General features: G+C 38.1%; 1 pseudogene; it reads left to right on the top strand.

The window, feature by feature from the left end:
* The first annotated feature begins 958 nt into the window (after window positions 1–958).
* Window positions 959–11,818, top strand: LOC130029802 (pre-mRNA-splicing factor SLU7-like; annotated as a pseudogene).
* Window positions 11,819–22,879: the final 11,061 nt, after the last annotated feature.

Raw genomic sequence — 22,879 nt, 5'->3', positions numbered from 1 at the left:
GTTCCTGTTCCAAAATCTGTAAAATTTCTATTTACCCTCCCTTTTTTGAGTCATTTTTACCTTATTCTCATTGATCTGATAAAATAGGATACAGAGAATAAATAATGAATCTCAACGTTCCTAATCTGATTTTATGTTGAGGAACAAAACTGGGTTAGAAATAGATGTGGTTATGCCATGATACCAATTTATTGTTTAGACAAGTGCTCCTGAGTTCCTTTACCCTTAACCTGCCTTTCAGTGGCTTCCATCAACCTCCCTATGGAGTCTGCATAAGGTTCTGAGGCCCCTGAATTATCTTTATGTAGCTTCCCTTGAATTCAGCATCTGCATCAATCCTGTCCCAGGCCCACAGAGCAGACGGACATCAGCAAAAACAGAATGAGGCAAGGTGACTTGCCTTTTCTGATTGTGCCATTTCCCTTCACCTATTAACGTCTCACAAGTCAATTTCACCCCTGAAAATTTTCATCCAGCATGGCCGAGGCCCTGAAGTTTTGCCTTGGCCTCATCACTGAACCACATCCTCCACTGCATGTGCTGAGAAGGGCTTAAGCACGTCTTAGCGACCACGTGAAAATCTTTTTTTTCCTTTTATTTACTGAAGCCATTCTTATAATTTAATTTGATACCTGTACTGATCTATATCACTAAGTAGGTACACAATGTAGGTACAGCATGGCTTTTGAGTAAATTTCTTTAAACACAGCAGTGCTGCAATATTGATAACTTTTTTTTAATTAGTGAAACACCGTGAGGTACAGTTGTAGACTTACAAATTGTGCTTGGGCTTCAGTTATACAATGGTCCAATACCCAACCCACATGAAAATCTTGAGGGACCCAATGAGCCTTTTGACTCCAGCCTATAAGATACTCCCTACAATACGGAGATATAGGTCCGTACGAGGCACAGGCCTTTTTGAAATGGCTTAGTGAATCCTTTCATAAGACTGAGAATGATTTTCCTCCAGTTGGATGGGAAAAAGAGACGGAGTTCATGGGGTCTGGGTGGGATTGACCACTTACGGTCGAGAGGTTTCAGCTGTAAGCGTCTAACGGGAGCATGTCCCGAGCAGCCTGGAGGTCGCTTGGCTGAGGAGCAGTGGCTCCTGTGAGAAGCCTTCTCTACCAAGCTGCTCTCAGCCTCCGAACTGAGGAAGTGGTAGCTGGCTCATCATACTCATTGCTTTCCTCTGATGCACTGGAAGTGGGGTCATACAGAAGCCTATGAGAATGCTAACAAGGATTGCCAAACCATTCTGTGCCCCATTAAGGAGAAGGAGGACATAATGGGGTATTTGAAGGCATGTGGAATGTTGGTTCTATCAAACATCAGGCACGTATCAATGCTATTGAGGCCTACGCCATGCAGAGGCAAGATCAGGGCAAATGTTTTAAATGTGGGAAACCATGCCACTTCTGTAAGGACTGCAGGGCACCTCCCAACCGTGCCACTTTGAGAGCACCACCTGGACCTTGTCCACGGTGCCATAAGGGAAATCACTGGGCCAGAGATTGTCGCTTTAATTTTGATGCAACTGCTGACCCCAATTCGGGACACTTGCAGTGCGGACGGCCCCAGGCCCTGTAAATCAGGTGATATTCCCGGCTGCAGCCCTTCTTCCCAATGTGAAATTTCAGAGCTCCAGTCAGTAGTTTCACTGCAACCAGTCACGGCAGGGAGCACTGCCTTGGATATTCCCTGCCCTGATACAGTTACCATCTCTCCCACCCACAGTCTCTACAGATTAAATTCTGGTGTGAAGGGACAAAATGTTAATCCCCAGGTAGAAAGGGAGTTTGCTCAAGTGAACCTTACAACCAGCACATCAGGTTTTCATGGTTGTCTGGAGGACTCCCTGACAGTGAAGGGAAAGCCTGACTCCATTCCTCAAGGAGAGCATCTAGAGGTTCACCAACAAGCGGTTGAGTTCAGGGAACAAGGAGCTGTCCTGCATATGGGATATGCAGAGCTGAGGTCTGCACCTAATGGGCATCAGGTTTTGAGTCAGGACAAAAGTGAGGAACTTTGGAATCAAAAAATTTTGTCTATTGTGAATTTGCATGGGCAAACCAAGCAGGACATTGTTTAAAAGGGCTCAGCTACCCTGAGTGCCCCTCAGTCGGGACAGAGTTGGAGAAAGCCATCTCTAGTTTCTAGTCTTGCTTCCCAAAATCATCTGCCAGGAACTCAATCTGGACAACCGACTCTCAGATTTTTGATCAGAGCTTGTGGTGATGTGCCAGTTCCAAGGAAGTTTATTCAAAGACTCAGGCTGATACAGTTTTATCTTTGGGGAAGTGAACTTCCACTTCTAGTTCATGAGATCCCTCCTCTTCAAAAACGGCTTCAGGGCCAGGGGGTACACGGTTTTTCTCCCACTTGGCAATTGCTTATAGACCCAGGAGGCACAGAGATGCCTCATTCATAGATGCTCACCCACTCAGTCATTACAAATGCTGAGTCTGGTGAGGGACAAAAGGCACTGTCACCAGGATACCTCTGCGTGTGAGTGTGTATGGTTATGAAGCAGGTATTTTCTGATATCAGGAAAGAGCGTCCAATGACGGCTGTGACTCACCATATTGGTTTCTTCACTCGCCCATGTACCAGGGCCTGCTAGTATCATCTCAGACTCAGCTGATGTTGTGGGTCTCTTCCCTGGTATCATGATGGCTTCTCGAAATGCCACAAATCCTATAGTTCAAGAATTGCTTCAGCAGCTACAAGCTTTTTTACAAAAGTGCTCTGAACCTGTTTTTATGACTCATATCAGGTCTCATTTTGGTCTTCCTATAACCATGACTTGGGCATAGATTTTTTTTTAAAAAGGAGGTATGCCCCATTTGACTGTTTGCCCTTGATACTATTTATTTTAAATTTTTTAAAATTTATCTCAAGAAGGATAGCTGGAGCAATAGAACAGTGGGTAGGGTGTTTGCCTTGCATGCAGCCGACCTGGGTTCGATTCCTCCATCCCTCTCAGAGAGCCCGGCAAGGTACCAAGAGTATCCCGCCCCACGGCAGAGCCTGGCAAGCTCCCTGTAGTATATTCGATATGCCAAAAACAGTAATAACTCTCACAAAGGAGATGTTACTAGTGCCCGTTTGAGCAAATAGATGAACAACAAGAGGACAGTGCTACAATGACAGTGCTGCAATTTATAATTAGCAGATGTGATAGCTAATAGTTAACTACTATCTAATAGTCAACTACCACCAGATGACTTATATGATTTTTCGATTATTAATCTCTGTCTAGTTCTCTAACTAAAAAGAATATGTTACCAACACTCATGTGAAATTTCTGTTATATTAAAATAGTTAATTCTCCCCACTCTTCTTAAATTACCTTTGTATTACCACACCTTCAGAGTAATTAATACTGATCATTTTGATCAATACTTTTTCATTTTTATTGACATAAAATATATATACTTATTTTATAAATACTTTTATTTTAAAATAAGTTAAAATAAGTACTGTATATATACTTATTTTATAAATTTACATTTTATCTTATATCTATCATGTTTGTCAAGCGAATTAATAGCATTTTTGCTTTTTTTCCCCTTTGAAGATGCAAGCTTAAGATTTTTACTTGATCTTCATAAGTTTTTCCACTGTAGCACCGTAGCACTGTCCACTGTCCTCCTGCTCACAACAAATTGTGAAGTAACATCTCACAACAAATTGTGAATTAACGTCTCACAACAAATTGTGAGGCTTGTTGTTACTGTTTTTGGCATATTGAATACATCCTGGGGAGCTTTCAAGGCTTTGCTATGCAGGCGAGATACTCTCGGTACCTTGCTGGGCCCTCCAAGAGAGGCGGAGGAATTGAACTTGGGCCGGCCGTGTGCACGGAAAACGTCTTACCTGCTGTGCTATAACTCCAGCCCAGTTTTTCCACTGTAGTCCTATTTTCTCCACCATCATCATCATCTCTTTTTCCCTCTACAACTTCTTAGATTTAGGCCACATCTGAGGGCACTAATGATTCCAACCAGCTCACTACTCAAAGGGTCACTCCTGGTGTTGCTTGTGGGGGAAAGTGAAGTGTGGGGATTTAACTGAGGACTTCCGCTGCAAAGCATGAGTCAGCACATTGAGTTTTCCCTCTGGCCCTCTGTTCTCTGCTCATACTAAGTGGTCATGTTTTCATGATCTCTTCTGGTATGTGATGGGTTCCTAATTTTTCACTGTTTTTGATGATCATGGCAGTTTGAAGGAGTACTGGTCAGGAATTTCATGCCTTGCAATATCATATCAAAGGTATATATAATAATTTTAAAAATTGATATTATAACCTGTACTTCAACTCAAATCCTATATAATTCAAATTCTGCCTACTCTCTTCCATGAGTTTTAAGTTAAAAATACCATTTTAGATTGCGACTCAATGCCTCTTTTGCAAACCACAGCATCCAAAAGGAGAGAGAGAGCAAAAGGGAATGCCCTGACACAGAGGCAGGATGGGATGGGGGATGGGGGATGGGAGGAATACTGCAATCAGTGGTGGTGGAGGATGGGCACTGGTGGAGGTATGGGTACTCGATCATTGCATAACTGAAACCCAAGCACAAAAATTTGTAAGTCCACCATGTACTTCATGGTGTTTCACTAATAAAATTTTAAAAAATATATCATTTTAGTAAGTACATGCCTTCTCACTTGTCCCTCCACCTTTAGAACACAAGAATATATATCCTCAAAAAGAAAAGAAAATTAAATAAATAAAAACACTGTGCTCCCATTGTTCATCGATTTGCTCGAGTGGACCCAGTAACGTCTCCATTGGAGACTTTGTTGTTACTGTGTTTGGCGTATCAAATACATCACGGGTAGCTTGCCAAGCTCTGCTGTGTGGGCGAGATACTATCAGTAGCCTGTTGGGCTCTCCGAGAGGGGCAGAGGAATCGAACTCGGGTCGGCCATGTTGGCTGCGTGCAAGGCAAATGCCCTGCCACTGTACTATTGCTCCAGTGGCAGAAAAAGAAAATTATGCATAATAAATCACAAAAGACAAATTTTATGAAAGAACTATTTAAATACATGACCTAATCTTTGAGTGCTATTTCTCTAATGGTAGAATTCTAGCTTGCACATTGTCTTATCTGTGGGCTGGGCTATACTACAGCAGTATGGGCCTTGCCTCACACGTCACTTACCCAGGGTCAATTCTGGGATCACATATGGTCCCCAGGCACTGCCAGGAGTGATCCTGAGTGTAAAACCAGAGTAACCCCGGAATGCTGCTGGGTGTGGCCTCAGAATCCAAAATGGAAAGAAATTAAAAGAAAGGAGGGAGGGAGGGAGAGAGGAAGGGAAGGAAGAAGGGAGGGAGGGAGGGAGGTAAGGAAGGAGGGAGGGAGGGAGGGAAGGAAGGGACATCTGATTTTTTTAGAATGAGAAGCTGTTATCTTTTAGCGTCTAATATTTATGATGAAACCATTGGTTTTCTTTTCTTTTTTCTTTATTCATTTGTTTATTTTGAAGCAACCTTCAGAAATATTTTCTTTAAGATAAATTTTTACATTCTCTGCTACTGTGGTACTAACATAGCATGAATAAATTGTAAACAATTGGGTCTGTGCTGAGTTACACTGAACTTATTCATAAATTATTTGGAATTTTTATGAAGTTTATATATTATTTTTCAATATTTTGGAGCGATAGCACAGCGGTAGGGCTTTCGCCTTACAAGCGGCCAACATGGCCAACCCGAGTTCGATTCCTCCGCCCCTCTCGGAGAGCCCGGCAAGCTACCGAGAGTATTCGATATGCCAGACACAGTAACAACAAAGTCTCCAATGGAGACGTTACTGGGCCCGCTCGAGCAAATCGACGATCAACGGGAGGGCCTTTACCTTTACCTTTATACTTGAAAGCTTATTTAAATTTTAGACAATACACAAATTCAACATACAAGCTGATTTTGACTGATTGAAATTTATGACCCCTTTTTGAAAATAGCACAGCAGGTAGGGCGTTTGCCTTGCAAGCAGCCAACATGGCTGACCCGAGTTTGATTCCTCCTCCCCTCTCAGAGAGCCTGGCCAGCTATCGAGAGTATCTCGCCCGCATGGCAGAGCCTGGCAAGCTCCCCATGACGTATTCGATATGCCAGACACAGTAACAACAAAGTCTCCAATGGAGACGTTACTGGGCCCCCTCAAGCAAATCGATGATCAACGGGAGGGCCTTTACCTTTAGCTTTACCTTTTGAAAATATTTTAATAACTTTTTCCATGGCCATAGTTAGCAGATTTCGCCAAATCATGTCAGTAAGTCTCTCCATTTAGCTTATTTTTATTTTTTACTAGAGCACATTATTAAAATAATAATTAGAGACCTAGACAAATGCAATGCCATTTACTTGTTTTATTTAGATGGAGCATATGAGAGGCACTGGCACAGATGTTCAACATTGTTTTTAACACTTAACTAAGTCAACATTTTTTGCTTCATATTCTATAGCATGTTTCAACACAAAAGCACTCAGGTCTTGAGTTCCACCGTCATTCAAGGCTCCTATCTAAACTTGAATTCAGTTTATCCTGTCAATTTAATCTTCTAATTCATTCCATATACGTCTCATCTTTCTCAGGAAAATGCTCAGTTTTAGTGAAAACAGCATTCCAGAAATGAACTTTAGTTTCTGATTTTTGCAATTTTAGTTTATTTTTGTTGTGCTTTCATAATTTTATTTTGATAGACTTATAGACATAATAACATATAACATGTATAACATACCTATGTCATATACATTTTATATTTCTATATATATACATGCACATATATATCATCTGTTTAACAAAAGTGTAAGAATTTAAGGAATTATAGCTTAATTTATATGATGAGGATGATGCCTTCGGAGAAAGTTACACATATATAAGAAATCTCCAAGAATTTTTTTTGTTTGGGGGCCACACCTGAAAGTGCTCAGGACTTACTCCTGTTTCTATGCTTAGGGATCATCCTTGTGGGGGACCTGGTGGGGGGCAATTTGGGAGCTGGAGATTGAACCCAGGTTGGACACATGCCAGGCAACTGTCCTGCAGGATATACTCTCCAGCCCCAGCAACCTTTGTCCTGTCTTCAGATCCCTATTCATGAAATAAATATTTTGGCAGACACATATTTGGCTTGTTTTTGCTCCCCTACAAATAAAGATATGTAGTTGAAATAGTGGACATTTGAGGTAATGCAAATGAATGTTAACCTACTTATTTACAAAAAGTGTTTTTCACTAATACATTATTGCTTCTTTAAATACTGAAAATCCCCCAAAACACAGAGAAACAATTTCTATGCTATTTACATTATTTATTTATCAAAGTTTGTGATTGGGATCAGACACTACACAGAGAGTTTTTATTTATTCCTGCTATAAGTTAGCAAAGGGCATGGCCATGGCCCCAGAGGCACACAAACCAATCTCGGATCCTGCCATTTCCCTTCCTGGCGGCATGGTGGCCACCCCCTCAGAGCTTATTGGACAGCCAGGTATGAGCTGGCATTGACGGGGCAACTGCAGCCTCATGGAATGCGGGGCGGAACTGCCATGCCCTTCCCACCCCACCAAGGCCACGAGTTGTCCCCCGCGAGCTGCTCTCCCTCATGGCCATGGACCCAGGGGCACACAAACCAATCTTGCGTCTATGAGGCTTTTGGCAGAAATCCCTCCAGACTTAATTAGTAAAATATCAGAAATCCAATGTTGCCACGCAACATCATATGGTCTTCATAACCAGCAATAGAAAACACTATTTCACGATGCCTTTTCAGCAGGTTTGATTGTTGGGGGAAAATTCCAGATAATAATGGTGCATCTTTTGTCTAAATAATGAATGTAATCAACGTAGAGAGAGTCAAGTGGAAATCATCTGCTTCACAGGCATGGGGAGGGGTGGGATGGGGGTATATTGGGATTCTTGGTGATGGAAAATGTGCACCAAGTGAAGGGATGGGTGTTTGAGAATTGTATGACTGAGACTTAAACCTGAAAACTTTGTAACTGTTCTCACAGTGGTTCAATAAATAAATTTTAAAAAATAAAAAATAAACATTAGCAAAGACATGGTTCAATAATTCATGTTCTCATTCAATAGATTTATGGTCAAATATGTCTTAATTACAGATAGAATAGAAGATTGTTTTTCTGGCACTAACACAGACATCTTAAAATTCTTTACACTGACTGCAAAAACAAAAATATGGTACCTCTACAGTATTGACAGGAAAATATTATGAAACTCTTGGAATCAGAGAAATATATATATATATATATATAATTATTTTTAAAAGATACTTATTGATTTTCTCAGAAAACTGAGGTTATATTCAATGGTATATGTGTCAAACTAAATAGTAAGAGAAATGCCTTAATATATCTTTTTGATGCAGAAACAGGAATTGCTTCAAAAGAAATGAATCAATTTTCCACTATAAATGGTGACTGAAAGAAAGGGCCACATTTTATAAGTAACTAAGTATTCCAGGGAGGGAATAACTAAATTTTTGTAAAATCAGGCAAAAGTAACAGATAGCAATTCAGTTCTGATGATGCTTAGTGTTTAGATCTTTGCATTAGATGACCAGAATTAGTATAAGATTAGTTTGGTTCTAACTAAGAAGCTTCCTAATTTCCTTGATCATGTCACTAGAAATTATTTATCCTTTGGTACTTCATCATTAAAATGGATACAGCTGTGAATTCTCAATTGGTATTAGGTAATTTTGTTATGACAAAATTACAGCTAATAGACACAAGTTGTAAACTTGCTCAAAAGTGACATACTGAATAGCTTATTTACTATTAACTCCCCACAGTGATTTTTCTTTTTCTTTTGAAAGTTGTGCTCCACATCACAGTGGAAGGGTTCGTTTATGAAATTATTTTGTTCAAATGCTTTCAAGTTGCTACTGTGGAGAGACAGATAATTTAAGAATTAACTTTGTCAGTGGGAAATTCTTAAGAAATAATGCTGCCTCTGTATCCCCTCCCGGAATTTTTCCAAGCCCTGTGAACCCTATAAAGAGTTAACCTTTCACTTCCTTAGTTTAGATCATCACTGTTGAAGTTTCAGTTTAAATGTCAGTCGACTTAATTCATAGTTATTAGTGGCATAAAATGATGTTAGATATCTGAAACTTTTATTTTTGGGGTTATGGTATCTCTCCCTCTAAAAATGCTTAAAAATCCTAGAGAAGACTGCTTTAGCTAATCATACTAATTTAATTCTCAGCTAAACATTAGCAACAATATTTATTTTATATTTTTCTATGACAAAATTGTCAAAAGCGAAATGTGCTCTTTAACAAATCAGGTGATAAATGACGTTTAATATTCATTAAATAGTTAATTTTAGGAGCTAGAGTGATAGTACAGGGCCTAGGGCAATTATCTTGCATGTGGCCGACCTGGATTTGATCCTCTGCCCCCAATATGGTCCTCCATTCCCACCCAGAATGATCCCTGAGCACAAAGCCAGGAGTAAGTCCTCAGCCTGATAGCCCTCCCCCCCCAAAAAAAAGTTAACTTTGGCTAATTATTTTACTTAAATTTTATAAAATGGTATTTTCCAGAGTTATATTTTTCAAGTGTGAACTTGTGAAAAATAATTTCTTGGAAGAGTAGATAAATCCATGATAAATGGTAAATCATAATGACATTAAAAATAAATAACTTGAAAATGATAAGTATAGGATCTTGTTTCTTTCATCAGCAAATTAGACATTGTGAAAATTTAAAGGGGAAATTTTATTTGCTACATTTTGGCTATGATTGTGTCACCAATTTATAAATTTTTAAATTAAAAGTGGAACATTTTGATCTGAGAAAATAACATTTTATAAATTGATAGAAACATACTTAGGTCATCCTTCAAAGCTTTCTGAAGGTTGTACTTGGTTTTGATATGAACTACCTTGCAATAAGAAAAATTGTGAATTCACCCTTCTTATCTGTGTGACTTAAACGATTTTTCTAATGGTTTTGTATTTAATTATAAAATAGAAATATGGTCATATATTTATGGCTTAGTCTAAAAATTATATAAGAGTTGTGCATGCAAATATTGCCAGGTTTATCCATGTAACAAAAAAAATAAAGCTTCGTACTAATATTAACTTCAAGACTTTTGTTCTCTCATTAATATCAAATGATTCTTAGACATTCTTGAGGGATAAATAGGTACATAAAAATGGCTTAGTAATTTATCCTACTTCATATGTTCTCCAGAAATTGGCTGTAGTTAGTTAAGAAGTTTCAGTGTGAACAGTAATTCAAATTGATGCGAAAAAGTCAAGATCTCCAAAGTAAAAACTGCCTTCCTATAGTTCTAGAACTTCTTCATAATCCAAGCTGGGCACTAGATGAGAAATAACTAGACTGGAAATAATGGCATACTCCATGGTCTTGTTTCTTATTTGATCATAGAGCAAAACATTAAAACATGCATGGATATAGCCACCTCAAAAATGCCTCAGCAAATTAAAATTTTGGACTAACTGGTTCAGTTTAATTTTGAGCTGATTTACAAATCTTTCTGGATTTATGATGAGGTTATATTCTTGTAAAAATCCATCATAACTTGAAAATACTGATGGGAATTATGGTTCAGTATCTGGCATCATGAAAGAGATATCTTACCTCACATTCTGCTTAACTGAATCTCTCTTACATCATCATAATAGACAATTATTAAGTCAAAATATATTTTATTAGTTATCAACTCTATCAACTTTAATATTTATATTAAATATAAAATATATTTTATTAGTTATCAGTGCAGATGACATTGACATGCCTGGACAGAACTTTGATTCCAAGAGACAGATCACTGCCCGGAATCTCAGGATTCGAGAAGATATTGCAAAATATTTTCAGAACTTAGATCCAAATTCTGCGTACTATGATCCCAAAAGCAGAGCAATGAGAGAGAATCCCTTTTCCAATGCAGGAAAGAATCCGGACGAAGTGAGCTATGCAGGCAGTAACTTCGTTCCGGTGATACCATTGCAATGGCTCAGACATGGTTGTTCTCTTGGGAAGCCTCTGACAAAGGATCAGACGTGTATCTACAAGGTGATCCTACGAAACTCGAACTGTTGTGTAAGTCCTCCAAAGTCAAAAAAGAGGACTTCGAAGAGCAGCATAAAGCAAGCATCTTAGAAAAGTATGGTGACCAAGAACACCCTGATCCCCTCCAGCAGAACTGCTCTTCGCTCAAACCGAAGACTATGTGTAGAATACTCAAGACATGGGACCGTCATCCAAGGGCAGGAAGGGGCTGTCGCCTGCTCCAACTACGAGGAGGGTGTGAAGATCCACAACTGGATCGTACTGGAAAGATGGCAGTTGGGGATACAAGTGTTGTCGCTCCTTTTTCAAGAATTCCTACTGCTCTGGAGAGGCTGGGAATCTATTCTGAATGATGCAACTGAAGAAGAATCAGTGGAAAAGCAGCAGACCCTTACGGAGATACATCAGGAAAAGCTAACAGAAGAGAAAAAGAAAAAAAAGAAGCAGCAGCATGGAAAGAGTCGTTCAGACAGTGATGATGAAGAAAAGAAACATGAAAAACTGAAGAAGGCCCTGAATGCTGAGGAGGCCTGCCTTCTGCACGTCAAGGAGATCATGCAGATCCCTGAGCTTAAGCTGCCATTCAGGAGTATCTGTGAAACCCGGGAGCCCACAGAGGAAGAGGTGGAGGCATACAGAAGGAAATGCCAGAGGTCAGAGGACCCTGTGGCCTCCTTCTTAGGACAGTGGAGACTAGTCACAGACATCACCCCACATAGACAGTGAACTCACTCTCCTCAGCTTCCTGTCGAAGATGAGAGACGGAAACAATTGTGTCTGCTCTTCATGCTGCCTGACTTAAATAATAAAACTTCCAGACATTGCATAGCAAAATCATTCCTCTCCACAAGATGATGGGCTGGAGCGATAGCACAGCAGGTAGGGCATTTGCATTACATGTGACCAACCTGGGTTAGATTCCTCCATCCCTTTCAGAGGGCCTGGCAAGCTACCGAGGGTATCCCGCCCGCATGGCAGAGCCTGGCAAGCTCCCCATGGCATATTGGCATATTGGATATGCCGAAAACAGGAACAAGAAGTCTCACAACAGAGACGTTACTGGTGCCTGCTCGAGCAAATTGATGAACAACGGGACGACGGTGCTGCAGTGCTCTCAACTGCAGGTCTCAATTGGGTTAGATCTATGCTTTTACATTTTCAGTTAAGTTAGTTTGCTGCCCAATAATATACTATTAAAGTCTATACTTTCCTCCCTCTCACAACCATATTCACCACTTTCTCGACATTGGTGACTTCCAAGTTTGGCCATTATAAATAAATGTGATAAAAAAATTTCTGTGCACTTTTATGGGTGACATACATTTTTAATTCTTTTGAGTAGATATCAAAGAACATGACTCTGCAGGATCATGTAGTGAGTTTATTATTAGTTTTAGAAGAAATTTTCTGTATGTCTTTTAATCAGTCTTATGGTTTTATATTTTGCTCGAGGTAAAGGCCCTCCCGATATTCATCGATTTGCTCGAGCGGGCCCAGTAATGTCTCCATTGGAGATTTTGTTGTTACTGTGTTTGGCATATCGAATACGTCATGGGTGGCTTGCCAGGCTCTGCCGTGCGGGCGAGATACTCTCGGTAGCTTGCCAGGCTATCCGAGAGGGGCGGAGGAATCGAACTCGGGTCGGCCATGTTGACTGCGTGCAAGGCAAACGCCCTACCGCTGTGCTATCGCTCCAGCCCATGGTTTTATATTACCATTATTAATAACATTCTGCTCTTCTATATTATTTAACATTTTTTATTGAGATAACAGTGTTTTCTAAGACTAAATGTTTTAGGGATGTAGCTTCACGCTTCTCCAAAATTAAAGTTTCACATTGCATCCACTAATAAGACACAAACATGCTTTCAACACATTTCAATTTAGCTATCCTCACAACTTTTTAGCATCCTCAGATCTGTGGTTGCGATCTCAGGTTTGTTTTAGTTGGTTTTACCTGTTTTCTTAATTTGCTTTTCTGTACACCACATGTGGGTGAGATCCGGAATGTGTCTTTCTATCTCTGAACTTTTAGTTAGGATGTGCTCAGGCTCCATTCATGAGATAGCAAAAGGAAGAAAACTATTTATTTTTATTTCTAACTGGTATTTCATTGTTTACATCTCATTTTCTTCAAGAATTCATCGTCCTAGAGCATGTGGACTGTTTTCTGTTCTTGGTTGTTGTTAGTAGTTATTGTTAATAAAGACGAGTATTCATTTATCTTTTCAAACAAGTGATTTGTATTCCTGAGTTAGATACATAGTTGCATAATTGCAAGATTATGGTCTATATTTATTTTCAGTTTTGAAAGAAGTCTTCACATTGCTTTCAGGAAAGCACAACCAGTAGTCTTTCCCAATAAAATACTTTTTTTGTTGTTTTTTGAGAGGAGTATGTTTAACATCCAAGTTTTTTAATGATGGTAAGAAAATTGGCTAGTGACATGCTGAGAAATGAAATTGGATATCCACTTTATAACATTCACCAAAGTTAAATCAAAATGTCCTATAAACTTAGATGTCAATCACATCCTCAAAAAATGTTTAGAAATGTATTTTCTAAAAGCTAAGAGTTCCTTTACGACCCAGTGATTCTACTTTTGGCTTTATCCCTGTAATGGAAAAATAATAATCTGATAAGACATATACATACTTATGCTCATTGTAGTGCTTAGTACAATACCCAGGATATAAAACAATCCAATGTCTAATGATGGGAAATGGTAAAGAATTTGTGTGATATATAAATATAAAATACATAGAGTATATGTAATAGAAAACCGCCATTTCAAAAATTGTGAAATCATATAAAGGTAAAGGCAAAGGTAAAGGCCCTCCCGTTGATCGCCGATTTGCTCGAGCAGGCCCACTAACGTCTCCATTGGAGACTTTGTTGTTACTGTGTCTGGCATATCGAATACTCTCGGTAGCTTGCCGGGCTCTCCGAGAGGGGCGGAGGAATCGAACTCAGGTCGGCCATGTTGGCCGCGTGTAAGGCAAACGCCCTACCCGCTGTGCTATTGCTCCAGCCCCGTGAAATCATATAGTTTATTGTAAACTGGATTGAACTCAACGGCACCCTGTTGAGTGAAAATAGAGGTAGAAAGACAGGCAGTAGATGCTCTCATGAATTCTTTTAAGTATGAAAAAAATAAGGAAGTCAGTAATATTAATTGATTTAATGAAAAACATGGCATTGGAACACAAGAAGAACTTTAGGGGTAGGAAGTAAGTGTTATGTGACACAAGGGAAATTGGTGGTGGTTACTGGGCATATTGGTGGTCCTGAGGTGAGCTGATTGATCATAGGTGCCAACACTGTTGTAAGCACATTACCTTAACTCTAATACTTTTTCAAAATCATCTAGCAAAATAAAAAATGACATTGAAGAAAACATCTACAACATACTCTATGTTATTGGTTTTTGTGGTGTCTTGGCTACCCAGGATCTTTTATGATTCCTATAAAAGATGTGAAGTTTGTTGTTCTACTTTCTTGAAGTGTGTCATTGGAATTTAAAGCAGGATTATGGGGCCAGAGAGATATTACAGCAGATAAGGCCTTTACTTTGTAAATTGCTGACCTGGGTTCAACCCCAATTGCCTCCAGGAACTAAAGCTACTTGGACCTGGTTTCTGTTTTGGGGAATAATTCCCTTGCTTACAACTGGTCTGTTCAGGTTTTATATTTTCTCTTTATTAAGTATTTGGAGGATGTAAGATTAAAGGTATTTGTCCATTTCTTTCAGATTTTCCAACTCAGTATAAAGTGCTAGCAGTAGTCTTGACTGACTCCTTGTATTTCTTTGGTATCTATTGTAATGACTTCCCTTTCATCTTTATCTTATTTATTAGACTTTTTTTCTTCTTGTATTTGTGAACCAGACTAACATTTTTGTCACTTTTACTTATGTTTTAGAAAACAAACTCCTGGTTTTATTTATTTAAACTTCTGTTCTTTTGATTGTTTTTGTGAATTATGTCTTATTTTTACACTGACTGTTATTATTTCCTGTTCTTTCTGATTTTAGATTTTATTTGTTCTTTTTCCACTTTCTTTGGTGTGCTATTAGATTTTTCATTTCAAATTTTTCTTCTTTTTGATGTGAGTTTGTACTTGTTATAAACTTTCTTTAGCACTACTTTTGATGTTTCCTATGTGTTTCTGAATATTTTGTCTTAATTTTCACTTGTTTCATATCCTTGCCATAATTCGGAATTTTCATCACTCAAGATTTTGGTAATTCTAATGGATTTGTAGTCAGCTCTCCTTATTGTTTTAGCTTATAGTTGCCTAATGACATAGGAAATAGTTAACATTTTTATATGTTTTTATATGTATTATTGTACTTTTGTTAAGAGCTTTGGCCTTCTTTATTGCCCCTCTCCTTGGGGTGAGGTGGACTTTGGGTTATACCCTACAGTGCTCAGTTCTTATCCTATTACTGCACTCATGGACCACTCCTGGTGGGGCTTAGGGGTTCTTATAGGGGACTGAGAAATGAAGCTAAATCTTCAATGTGCAAAATCATCAAGAAGTACCAGGGAACCGTTTTAAGGATCACACAATTGAAACCTGTGCTCTGTCTCTTGAACTATCTCTCAGTCTCTCACTTCTGTAATAGTCTTTGTTCTCTCAGTTGAATTTCTTTTTAGGAATACTTTTCATATGTAAGAGAGATTACATAGGGGCTTGAGTGGTAGTACAGTGGGTAGGGTGTTTGCCTTGTATGCAGTCGACCCCAGTTTGATTCCCAGCATACCATATGGTTCCTGAGCACAACCAGGAATAATTCCTTAGTGCATGAGCCAAGAGTAACTCCTGTGCATCGCTGGGTGTGACACCCCCACCAAAAAAGAGAGAGAGTGTTTATACAACTTTTGTTTACTGTTAAATTTTCATGGTTAATCAAGTAGGTTGAACAGCAGTTCTTCATCAGATGTGGGATGGTGATAGTAACTATTTTTTCAAAACATGTGCTTTGCCTTTTTATAATGTTTTTATTTATACCTTAGGTGACATGTTTAAAATAGTGTTATGTAAGGGCAGTATGGTGGGGGCTAAAAGTTACATTCATACAAAATTAGTAAATAAAGCTATATCACATATCATAAATCAATATGTTCTTAAACTTAATAGCGATATGAGGTGTGTTAAAAACTAATATATATATATATATATACATATATATATATATGTCACTGTCACTGTCCTCCTGTTGTTCATCGATTTGCTCGAGCGGGCCCAGTAACGTCTCCATCGTGGGACTTGCTGTTACTATGTTTGGCATATCGACTATGTCATGGGTAGCTTGCCAGGCTTTGCCGTGCAGGCGAGATACTCTCGGTAGCTTGCCGGGCTCACCGAGAGGGGTGGAGGAATAGAACTTGGGTCAGCCATGTTGGCTGCATGTAAGGCAAACGCCCTACCTGCTGTGCTATCGCTCTAGCCTATATATCTATATATCTATATCTATATCTTTCAATCTATCTATCAATCTATCTATCTATCTATCTATCTATCTATCTATCTATCTATGTACATAACCTGGGTATGTGGGACCTGTGATAGAAATCTCCAAGCTTACTTTGAGTGGTAATGGGCCTCCACATCCCATCTCCCTAGTTTAGCAGTACCTTGGTAGTCATGCCCACAAACTTCTCCTGGCTCCGTATAATCTCATCAATGGCCACAATCCAGAGACACACACACAAAGCTCCCAGAATAGAGCAACATGCAGCAAAGATGCATCCAGACCTCGCACCAAGCTGTGTTCAGCAGGACAACTGGAGGGGGGTGAGTTTCCCTCCCCACCGCAACAGAGCTCTGGCATTGGAAAATCTCCAGAACTCAATCGCTGCCATGCTCAAGGCTCTTCTCCACAGCTTGGACCAACCTCACCTTTAGTAAATCTGCTATATAATCATTTTGAATTTAAGAATTCCTGGAGCACCGCTGCAAATATGGGTGCTCAACCTCTCATGCTCTACACCACTGATGTACCAATAGTAGCACACAAACTAAAATGGTAGTAATCTCTTCTTCAAGGGCTTAATGGCTCCAGCATGAAATATGACAATCTTCACACACGTTTGTCTATTCATAATAAGGTAAAAGGTAAAGGCCCTCCCGTTGATCGTCGATTTGCTCGAGCGGGCCCAGTAACGTCTCCATTGGAGACTTTGTTGTTACTGTGTCTGGGATATCGAATACTCTCGGTAGCTTGCCGGGCTCTCCGAGAGGGGCGGAGGAATCGAACTCGGGTCGGCCATGTTGGCCGCTTGTAAGGCAAACGCCCTACCCGCTGTGCTATCACTCCAGCCCATATATAAATCTTATGTATATTGCATACACATGTGTTTAATTTATGTGTATATATGTATGTGTGTTGCTTCAATTTGTATATGTATATATAATTTCAATATGCATTTATGCCCATATATGTATTATCAATATGTTTATCTATATATTATATATCAATACGTTCACCAATAGAAAAACTCATATGAATTCAATGGGTAAAATGGAATATTTATTATGATTTTGATATGTATGTAGAGTGGTCATTCACAACTAGAAGGTAAGAGAGCCCACTCAACACCTATGATACAATCGGTATAAAAACGTAAAGATTGAGTTTTTGTTAATCAAAATTGGTTCATAAATTTTATGTGTGTTCAATCCTCTTAATGATAAAGCATTCTTAAACAGAAGCACTCTTTTTAAAGAGACAAGAAGTTTCTATTAATAATTATTTTATGATTTAAGTTAGGATTAGAGCAATAGCACAGTGTTAGGGCGTTTGCCTTGCATGCAGCTGACCCGTGTTTGATTCCTCCACCCCTCTTGAAGAGCCTGGCAAGCTACCGAGAGTATTCCACCCGCATGGCCAAGCCTGGCAAGCTACCCGGGTGACGTATTTGATATGCCAAACACAGTAACAACAAGTCTGACAATGGAGACATTACTGGTGCCCACTCAAACAAATCAATGAACAACGGGAGAACAGTGCTAGAGTGCAGTGCTATCTAAAGATAGAAATAGACTTTTAAAATGCTGTATATATAATTTTATAACAAATTTGGATGAATACCACTTATGATAGATTCAAAACTTTATAAATATACAATTTAAATGATTTCTTTTATATTTGGATATATAAGTAGATATAGACAAGTGTACATAAATTTTGATCTATAAGAACTTTTACTTTGCAATAGTTCTAATACATTTGAACACTTCTCTCCCATTTTTAGGGATATTAAATATATTTATTTGAAATATAGAATTTGGATATTATCATTCTTTACAAAGACTAAAATAGAGATATGTAGACATCTATTCAAATACATAAATATTTCTCCTTTCTCATATACCCTTGATAATAAATTTTTAATTTATTTGTTAGATAAATAAAATAGGTCTGTGAAGAGAGTGGAATTTATCTTTTTTGCTTTTACTGCTTGTTGTGCTTCTAAGCCCAGAATGAAGCAAGACAAAAACTTAGTTAGTAGCCAATAAGCCTGCTAAATAAGTGAATAAATGTCAATTGACTTGTAATTCTTTTGTGGGTATGCGTAGAGGGTGTATCCTTTGGTGCTCTGGCTTTACTCCTTGCTCTGAAATTAGGAATCAGTCCTGCAGGCCTCCAGGAAACATACGCTGCACCAGGAACAAAACCCAGGCTGGTTGCAAGGCAAGCACCTAGTCTGCTATTTCTCTGTAGATCTGACATCGGGTTCTTATCAGGATGGTGATAATGATGGAAAGCCTTTGTCTAGTTTATTGGTTATGAGAATGAAAATAAAAATTAATATTTATGATTATAAATATCTACAAAATATAGTGTTTTCCTGTTTATCAATTGCAACTCAATTTTCTCATAGAGTAATCCATAAATATGAGAGAAAAGAGGAAACATATATAGTTTAATGATTACCGAGACCAAAAACAAATGTAAGATTACTTAAGAAGAGATTGCTATAACTAGTAGATCCATGATATAGTTGTAAATGAGTCATGCATTGCTTAGTATCTCTTTGACTAAGCCACCATCTCGACCCAGGTCTGAAATATTCAGTGAAGAGCCAAGAAAATGGTCCATATATTGTAAGTTGAGTGCATACAAATATAAAGGATATGATAGAATTGGTAATAACTTTTGGTTCATAAAAGAAATCTTAATATAGCCATGGAATGATACGCCTTGAATTATATTAGATGGTGTAGTAACTGAAAGCTAGTAATAAAAGCAAGTCTTTTTGTTTCATCAATTAAAACTAAATATGTACTATACATAACCAACAATAAAAAGTGATAATTAAATCATAATTTATTTATTGTATATGCCATGTTCAAAGTATTATGATAGTCGAGTTAGGTAATTTATTTTAGTTACTCGGCAGCCTTGGGCACAATTTTACTAAACTGAGATGTCATGAATCTATGTTAATTTTGTAGGGTCAAGTAGAAGATGAGGGCTAAGTATAATTTTCCAGATTATATCTTTAAATGTAAATCCTGCATTTTAACTAGTCATAGCTGCCACATTAAAATGATAAATATTAATTTTCTTAATTTCTTCACTGTATATTTTTTCTTTTTTTCTCAGGCTCACATTTCACTAATTTTTAAATCAGTTTCAAAATAAAATGTAAGTATTCACATGGTTTGTGCTGAATATTGTAGTCATTAAAGGTGTTAGGTAAATCCAAGGTAATGACTGAGTGCTGTGAAGATGCCAGCTTGAAGGGCCTGAGGAACAAAGAATGAAAATGTGTACATTTCTAGTAATTTCCCAAGAAAAAGTAAACACAAACTTGAACATGGGGGGATGACACTGAAGTTGGCAAAAGAGGTCAGAGTTGCTGCTTTCTTGTCCACGTTTGGGAAGAAATAATTACTGCGTAGCCGTTGTTTTCTCAGTCCTCAGCTGATGGAGTCTCCTGGATAAAGCTGGCAGGGTTGCTTCCAGAAGAAAGCCACTGATTCAGCCATTGTTTAGCACAATGAACCAAGCTTTCGCTCTTGGAAATGTTTCATTGTATTATCTGGGATTTTTTCCAGCATGGATCCTATTAGAGACAATTGCCTCATCACATTATTTTTGACTGACTAGGATAAGACTACAGGTTTTGCTTTTCTGAAAATTCAGTGTGATTATGGATTGAATTTACAAAGCTGTTTATTTCTCACCTCATTTCCAAGTTTTAAGGACTTCAAAGTGAAATTCAGTAACGCAGCACATTATTATATTACCTACCATCCAGGTCCCAAAGCTGTCTGAAGATTAAAATCAAACAAAAGGACAAATGAATAAACAAAAACTAATGAAATTTCGCTATTCCTCCATCTTGCGACTTGTGGAACTCACACCTCACTTTCTCCCAGCCCTAGAGACCAGTACAAGATTCACACAAGGAGACTTATATCATATTTCCAAGAATAAGTCTCAATTTCAATCATTTTATGTTATACTTCATTTTATAGGAACTTATAAGTGAAAACATGACATTGGTGGAAATGTCCAATAACGGGATTAAAAAATAAACAGATTTAATAGTGTAACAGCAAAAATTATAGCATCAAAACAATTGTCACTTATTCAATATTCACCTTATTCAACTGTATTATGTTCTTTAATAACATTTCTAAATCCCCATTACATTTCACTGTAGCAAATATTTCTAATTTTAACCATAAATTCAGAAATTTGTATTGCTATCTTATATACAAGTTTATGTCAATTTTTGTCCATGGTTGTTTGATGAATATTTCTTTTTTAGATATGAATTTTACATTGACTGTGTTTGTCTGTTTTCCATGCAAAGGGTAGTCCAGGGCTTCCGCACATGCAAGCCAAGCCCGCCACCTCCCTGACCTCAGCACACTATACTGTTTTCAAGTCTGCTTACGCTGAATGTCTACTGCTATGCACTTGTCAGTCACTGAGCAGACTATCATGTACATTTTTCTGAACCATCCCCTAGGATTGCTTTGTTATTTTATTACAAACGTTCAAAGCTTCATAGCATTGAATATTCACCCAAATCACTATTTTTAGGTCATTTCATTTCACATTTTCAAGTTCATATTATTTGAACTGGGATTCCTGCATTATACTTGAGCAATATAGGTTCTGATTCAGCGCTATCTTTTTGGTGTTTTCTTTTTTCCTATTTTATGTTTTTTTTTTTTTTGCAGGGTGGGGGAGGAAGCAATATGAATTGGTTTCAAAAGAGAAAGTAACTTTTGCACTCAAGAGAATTGGCTTCTCTATAGTGGAGAGATGCAAGTCATAATTGTGTTTTCTTTTATTATTATCATTATTATTATTTGCCACACTTGGCAATCATTATGGCTTACTCTTGGCTTTGCACTGTAGATGCATTGTAGACTCACTCCAAGTGGGCTGGTGGAACCGCGTGAGGTGCCAGGGAACAAACTCAAGTTCACTGCGTGCAGGTAGGACTCTACCTGCTCTCCAATTGCTCTGCCCCCAACAATGTATTTTCTTCCTTTAGGGGCACAGTTTACTTGTAATCTTCAACACTTTTGAAATTCATTAAGGTTTATTGAGTCATCTTGCTGATTTAATTTCCATTTCTCTGATTAGTGTGAAAGAAATCCTCTCGTGTGTGTATTATTTAATTTGGTTTTTCTCAGAACATCCTTTTCACGTTGTCTTTCTGCTTTCTGCTAAATATTTTGTATTTTTTCTTGAACTATTTTCCAGAAATTCTTCAAATGAAAAACCTGATTTATTTTAAGTTTTAGACATTGCATATATTTTTCCTGGTCAATTCCCATTATTTAAAATTATTGACTATTATCAATTTTATCTAATCTTGCCATAATCAAGTTGTAATTTGTTTGTATTCAGTGATACTTGCTTGAATCAGGGCTACAAAACTATTTTCCTGAATGCTTTTATTTTATATTAAGTACTGGTTTTTATATTTGGGTATGAGACCAACAGAATTTGATCTTTTTAGTATAGAGTAATACCTTCATTTGGCGTCCACAAATCAGATTAAAGGCACTATTTCAGATAGTGATTATGAGACCGTATCCTTGAAAAATATCAATAGGAATGGTTATATGTGAGATGGGAAGAAAACAAATGAAGAATCTCTTAAGCAAGTGACCACAGTGTGCGATTGGACCTTATGATCTTTGCAGCACTCTGGGAACTATGTAAAACACAACTCTAGTAGTTGTCACTGCAGGAGAATTAGCTTTTCTGTCACAGGTTTCTCTGCAGGCAGGCAGAGTGGACTCTGCTCTCAGTTAAACGTAGATTCTGACAGTTGATATGCCACATTATCTGTGGTAGAGTTTACAGGGGATTAATTAAGGAGACGAGTCAAAAAATTTACAGCACAGCTCATCATTTCCTCCTTAGGAGATTGTGTGTTGTTTTATTTATTGGATCATTCTTTAATAGTCAGGTATCTCAGATTTCATTCACATGGGATTTATAGGCTGCATATTTTAGAAAAAAATTGAAAGTAATGAGTGGTACTGTACGCTGCGTGTCAGGCTGATTTCTAGGTACAGGATATGTTTGTTGTCACTTCCCCCACCTCATTGTATATGCGATCTTAGTAATTGTTAGTAAAGAGTAAAAGAATTCTAGATTTTTCTTTTAATCCTTTATTCAGAGGGTACTGGTCCACACCAGAGGTTTTTGGACTTACTCCTGGTTCTGTACTCAGGACAGAACTATCTCGTTCATATCCCAGCAGGGCTCAGAGCACTATACAGGAAGCCAGGAATCAAACC

This window comes from Sorex fumeus, unplaced genomic scaffold (genome assembly GCF_029834395.1).
Source record: "Sorex fumeus unplaced genomic scaffold, SorFum_2.1 ptg000043l, whole genome shotgun sequence".
Taxonomy (NCBI): Eukaryota; Metazoa; Chordata; class Mammalia; order Eulipotyphla; family Soricidae; genus Sorex; species Sorex fumeus.
Note: the sequence above shows the minus strand (reverse complement) of the source record. Positions and strands in the feature narration are given on the sequence as shown.